This window comes from Salvelinus alpinus, chromosome 33 (assembly GCF_045679555.1).
Source record: "Salvelinus alpinus chromosome 33, SLU_Salpinus.1, whole genome shotgun sequence".
Lineage (NCBI taxonomy): Eukaryota > Metazoa > Chordata > Actinopteri > Salmoniformes > Salmonidae > Salvelinus > Salvelinus alpinus.
In genome coordinates this window covers 16,340,446-16,347,365 of record NC_092118.1, presented here as the reverse complement: position 1 = coordinate 16,347,365, position 6,920 = coordinate 16,340,446, and the positions used below count along the sequence as shown (strand labels likewise).

The 6,920-nt window shown below is 44.3% G+C and overlaps 1 pseudogene; it reads right to left on the bottom strand.

Moving 5' to 3' along the window:
- Positions 1 to 1,748: 1,748 nt before the first annotated feature.
- Positions 1,749 to 4,332, bottom strand: LOC139562984 (UDP-glucuronosyltransferase 2B13 pseudogene; annotated as a pseudogene).
- Positions 4,333 to 6,920: the final 2,588 nt, after the last annotated feature.

Here is a 6,920-nt window from a genome sequence, read left to right as displayed (position 1 = left end):
CTACGGCTCCACTAGATGTCAACATTCTGTCGAACCTTGTCTGATGCTTCTACTGTGAAGTGGGGCCGAAGGAGACAGGAATGAGTAAGGTCTACCATGAGCTGACCATGCTCGGACCATGCGCGTTCACATGAAAGGGAGCTCTGTTCCATCGCACTTCTGAAGACAATGGAATTCTCCGGTTGGATCTTTATTGAAGATTTATGTTTAAAACATCCTAAAGATTGATTCAATACATCGTTTGACATGTTTCTACTGGCTGTTACGGAACTTTTTGACATTTCGTTAGTGAACGCGCTTCCTGACTTTGGATTTGTTTACCAAACACGCTAACAAAAATAGCTATTTGGACATAAATGATGGACATTACCGAACAAAACAAACATTTCTTGTGGAAGTGGGAGTCCTGGGAGTGCATTCCGACGAAGATCAGCAAAGGTAAGTGAAGATTTATAATGCTATTTATAACTTTTGTTGACTCCACAATTTGGCAGGTAACTGTATGGCTTCCTTTTGTGGCTGAACGCTGTTCTCAGATTATTGAATATTGTGCTTTTGCCGTAAAGCTTTTTTGAAATCTGACACAGCGGTTGCATTAAGAACAAGTGTATCTTTAATTCTATGTAAAACATGTATCTTTCATCAAAGTTTATGTTGAGTATTTCTGTTATTTGATGTGGCTCTCTGCAATTTCTCCGGATATTTTGGAGGCATTTCTGAACATGGCGCCAATGTAAACTGAGGTTTTGGATATAAATATGAACTTTATCGAACAAAACATACATGTATTGTGTAACATTGATTCCTGGGAGTGTCATCTGATGAAGATCGTCAAAGGTTAGTGATTAATGTTATCTATATTTCTGCTTTTTGTGACTCCTGTCTTTGGCTGGAAAAAGGGCTGAATGCTTTCTGTGATTCTGCGGTGACCTAACATAATCGTTTGTGGTGCTTTCGCTGTAAAGCCTTTTTGAAATCGGACACTGTGGTGGGATTAACAAGAAGTGTATCTTTAAAATGGTGTGAAATACTTGTATGCTTGAGGAATTTTATTTATGAGATTTCTGTTGTTTGAATTTGGCGCCCTGCACTTTCACTGGCTGTTATCGATCCCGTTAACGGGATTGCAGCCATAAGAAGTTTTAAGTACCAACGCATATTTTCAACTGGTTCTATTACCGAAATATGGTTCCTTTCCCTCCACTTGTTTGATGTTCCCAGACTCTCTATGTTTAACAAAGGCTATTCAAGAGTCCCTCAGTAGAGTCAGAGAGAGAGGGAAGGGAGAAAGGTATTTATGGGGGGGGGGGGGGGGGGGGGTCATAAACCTTACCCACAGGCCAACGTCATAACATATGTTTGTGGACTTTCACCAATTTGTAAATGTTTGCCATATACAATATGTTTTTGTGAGAGCTGGGGCCACCAATATATACAAAAACTTTGGATAAAATAATCTGGTAAATTTCATACATTGTTATTATTTAAGGATATGAGGTTGTCAATTTCAGCTGTACATAGCAAAATCACCAGTGTACATTGAACTCAGAGATTGTACATTGTACTAGATCATAATGTATGTATGAGTTCAACTTAACTGGTGTTAAAAAAACAGTTATGAAAGTTTTTACTCTCGCAGTTTATTATATTTAAACACTGTAGGGTGTAAAGCATTATTTGTATATTTACCAGTGTGCCTTTTGTGGTAATGATCGAGTTACCACTCATGACTGTGTTTGTTAGTGACAGAGGTTGTTGCATTCGTTCATTCACTTCCAGTCCTGTAGCCTTCACGAAGTGAGTGCCTAAGTGTTATCGTTTAATTAAGATTAAACCCTTTATGACAATACATTACATATATGTTATGGCCTTTCTTTGATGGCCTAGTTTTTCCCTAACACAGTGGTCTGAAATTCTTGGCTTTCAAGCCACATCAGGTCTGCAAATCACATTATGCTGGTTGGCAAAGTATGTATCTTTCTGTAGCATGAAATCAATAAATAAATCAATGTAAATGCAAAAACACAGATATTGAAACAAACAATTCTAAACATCAACCTGCAATAGAGCATGGTGGGAAATGTGATAATGATGGGCAGGATTTTATTTACATTTTTCTACACTACACAGAGTTAAAAAAACGTTAACACTGTGAATTTAACACGTACAGTAAATGTTTGCAGTGTGGCATTGAATCACAAAATGCACAACCAACTGGAAATACTTGACGAACAAATATATTCCACACTAAATTCCACATTAACATTTTATTATGTTGGCATCAATTCAATATTATACATTTTCATGATTCAAAGATGCACTATGCAGAAATCGCTCTGCCATTTTCTGGTTAATAAAATTGTAATAGTTTGCCTAAATTCAGTTTATGTGACAAAACAAGCACGATTAGTGTAAATAATCATTTTACCATCTAAAGCATTGTGAAATATATATTTCCTTAACCAATAATATTGCATTTGCAGCTGTTTGAAGCTGGTGTACAAAACCAAAAGTAAAATACGCAAAAACTAAACTTAGACATGGGAATCATAGAAATAGCGAGCATAGAATATATCTACGGCATTATACACTTGCTTTCATTGAGAATGACAGATCTATAACACAAATATCTATGTGAATTTTGTTGGTTCACCCTAAAAGCTACATATTACAGCTTTGATTCATACTTATCCTATTATTTGTGTGCACCAGAATGTGGAGAATTGGATCTGTTCATTCACTTTTAATCTTTCTTTTCAAGCAACTTCTAACGCTTAAATATCTGACTATTGCAACAAGAAGAAGAAGAAGCACTACTACAACAGCCAACAATATCAGGACAACATCTACAGAGTGGTACGAGTACCAAGGCATTCTGTAGGACTCAGTACGCAGGTGAGCAGCACCTTTGTGTCTCATGACAAACTCAATCCAGAAGAGGGCAGTGTCCAGGGGCTCCATTGGCACGTCCTTGTGTAGCCTGGAGAGTCTCTGCATTTTCATCCTGTAGGACGGCTCATCCAGAACTTCCTGCAAGGCGTCCAGGAAGTTATTGTTCTTGTCTACTGTTGCCATGGATAAAAGCTTCGCTCCTCCTCTTTTTTTCAGACGAAGGAGGTTGTCATATTGATCAAAAAACAGAGGTAGACCCACAACAGGAATTCCATGGTAAATAGCCTCTTGAACCCCATTTGTTCCTCCATGAGCTACAAACAGCCTTGTCTTTGGATGTCCTAACAGATCATTTTGCGGCATCCATTGAACTAGTAAGGTATTGTTGCCCAGAGTAGCTGGCCTATCTCCTTTGTGTCTCCAGATTACCTTCTGAGGCAGTTGGGCAAAAGCAGCAGCTATCACACCAGCTATATCATTTGGAAACTCAGACACAAAAGTCCCCAAAGACATGATAATGACTCCATGCTCCCCAGAACTCTGAACAAACTCCTCCAGTTCTTGGGGAAGAGGCTTGGCAGGTTTACACTGGAACCCTCCCATATAGATAACATTAGGCATGGTGGGACGAGGGAACTCAAACACAAAGTCAACTCTCATGAGCCATAGATCAGCCCCCTGTAATAACTCATAGAAGTCCACACCTGGTTGGAAAAACTCATCACAAACAGCCTGGTAATGTGGCCGGATTACAAGTCTGTACTGAACTTCCCAAAGCAAATAGAAAAGCATATTCTTTACTCTCTGTGTGAAGGTCATTTTGTGTGAGAGCCCTGATCCAGTCATTGGAATATAAGATATGGGGGATGGTGCAATGGCTAAATGTCCCTCTCCACTGGTTATCCACCGTACATTGTAGACTAGAGGTAGCTGAAGATAGTGAGCCACCAAAATACCGGTCCCCCATGCTGGGTCAGTAAGGACCAGGTCATACTGGTTCTCCTCCAGGGTCTTCATTAAATCCTTGTCTTCCAATACAGCAGTTGCCATGTCACATTCCAGTGCATGAACAGTAGACATTGCAGAGAACATCTCGATTTGCAAATTTATAAAGTTTAATACAGAGCTCGTTCCCCTCTCTATATCAATTACTTTCTTTACGATTGGCTTTACAAATTCCTCAAATTCCACACCATCAATGACAGGTATTGTAATAGAACTGTAATGTAGAGACTCTTCTTTAATATACCAACTTTGAGTTGTCCGTACTACTGTGATGGTGTGTCCCTGAGAGTGAAGAGCCTTGATCAGAATGTCCATGTTCACCCAGTGACTACCTTCTAAGGGAAATACCAGAATTTTCCCACCATCGTAGATTCTCCAAGAAGCAACCAGTAAAGATATGAGAAGGTATGAGCTTATGCTTCCATTGTAGCTTGCCATCTTTCATCTGAATGATAGGAGAAATCAGACGGCAGGTTGAACAGAATGCAAAACAACAACTCTTGTTGTTGTATCAGGTGGACTCTGACCGACTTAAGAGGATCGGACCCTTTTTTTCCATTTTTGCCTAAAATGACATACCCAAATCTAACTGCCTGTATGTAGCTCAGGCTCTGAAGCAAGGATATGCATTTTTTGGTACCATTTGAAAGGAAACACTTTGAAGTTCTACTGCTACTGCTCTCTCCTCGTCTGCCCACGTGTTCTCGCACACCCCGAGAGCTTCTGGTCAGCGGGGTGGTGGCACTGGGATCCTCATCTCTCCCAAGTGGACATTCTCTCTTTCTCCCCTGACCCATCTGTCTATCGCCTCCTTTGAATTCCATGCTGTCACAGTTACCAGCCCTTTCAAGCTTAACATCCTTATCATTTATCGCCCTCCAGGTTCCCTTGGAGAGTTCATCAATGAGCTTGACGCCCTGATAAGTTCCTTTCCTGAGGATGGCTCACCTCTCACAGTTCTGGGTGACTTTAACCTCCCCACGTCTACCTTTGACTCATTCCTCTCTGCCTCCTTCTTTCCACTCCTCTCCTCTTTTGACCTCACCCTCTCACCTTCCCCCCCTACTCACAAGGCAGGCAATACGCTTGACCTCATCTTTACTAGATGCTGTTCTTCCACTAATCTCATTGCAACTCCCCTCCAAGTCTCCGACCACTACCTTGTATCCTTTTCCCTCTCGCTCTCATCCAACACTTCCCACACTGCCCCTACTCGGATGGTATCGCGCCGTCCCAACCTTCGCTCTCTCTCCCCCGCTACTCTCTCCTCTTCCATCCTATCATCTCTTCCCTCTGCTCAAACCTTCTCCAACCTATCTCCTGATTCTGCCTCCTCAACCCTCCTCTCCTCCCTTTCTGCATCCTTTGACTCTCTATGTCCCCTATCCTCCAGGCCGGCTCGGTCCTCCCCTCCTGCTCCGTGGCTCGACGACTCATTGCGAGCTCACAGAACAGGGCTCCGGGCAGCCGAGCGGAAATGGAGGAAAACTCGCCTCCCTGCGGACCTGGCATCCTTTCACTCCCTCCTCTCTACATTCTCCTCTTCTGTCTCTGCTGCTAAAGCCAATTTCTACCACTCTAAATTCCAAGCATCTGCCTCTAACCCTAGGAAGCTCTTTGCCACCTTCTCCTCCCTCCTGAATCCTCCTCCCCCTCCTCCCCCCTCCTCCCTCTCTGCTGATGACTTCGTCAACCATTTTGAAAAGAAGGTCGACGACATCCGATCCTCGTTTGCTAAGTCAAACGACACCGCTGGTTCTGCTCACACTGCCCTACCCTGTGCTTTGACCTCTTTCTCCCCTCTCTCTCCAGATGAAATCTCGCGTCTTGTGACGGCCGGCCGCCCAACAACCTGCCCGCTTGACCCTATCCCCTCCTCTCTTCTCCAGACCATTTCCGGAGACCTTCTCCCTTACCTCACCTCGCTCATCAACTCATCCTTGACCGCTGGCTACGTCCCTTCCGTCTTCAAGAGAGCGAGAGTTGCACCCCTTCTGAAAAAACCTACACTCGATCCCTCCGATGTCAACAACTACAGACCAGTATCCCTTCTTTCTTTTCTCTCCAAAACTCTTGAACGTGCCGTCCTTGGCCAGCTCTCCTGCTATCTCTCTCAGAATGACCTTCTTGATCCAAATCAGTCAGGTGTCAAGACTAGTCATTCAACTGAGACTGCTCTTCTCTGTGTCACGGAGGCGCTCCGCACTGCTAAAGCTAACTCTCTCTCCTCTGCTCTCATCCTTCTAGACCTATCGGCTGCCTTTGATACTGTGAACCATCAGATCCTCCTCTCCACCCTCTCCGAGCTGGGCATCTCCGGCGCGGCCCACGCTTGGATTGCGTCCTACCTGACAGGTCGCTCCTACCAGGTGGCGTGGCGAGAATCTGTCTCCGCACCACGTGCTCTCACCACTGGTGTCCCCCAGGGCTCTGTTCTAGGCCCTCTCCTATTCTCGCTATACACCACAGCGCTTGGCTCTGTCATATCCTCACATGGTCTCTCCTATCATTGCTATGCAGACGACACACAATTAATCTTCTCCTTTCCCCCCTCTGATAACCAGGTGGTGAATCGCATCTCTGCATGTCTGGCAGACATATCAGTGTGGATGACGGATCACCACCTCAAGCTGAACCTCGGCAAGACGGAGCTGCTCTTCCTCCCGGGAAAGGACTGCCCGTTCCATGATCTCGCCATCACGGTTGACAACTCCATTGTGTCCTCCTCCCAGAGTGCTAAGAACCTTGGCGTGATCCTGGACAACACCCTGTCGTTCTCAACTAACATCAAGGCGGTGACCCGTTCCTGTAGGTTCATGCTCTACAACATTCGCAGAGTACGACCCTGCCTCACGCAGGAAGTGGCGCAGGTCCTAATCCAGGCACTTGTCATCTCCCGTCTGGATTACTGCAACTCGCTGTTGGCTGGGCTCCCTGCCTGTGCCATTAAACCCCTACAACTCATCCAGAACGCCGCAGCCCGTCTGGTGTTCAACTTTCCTAAGTTCTCTCACATCACCCCG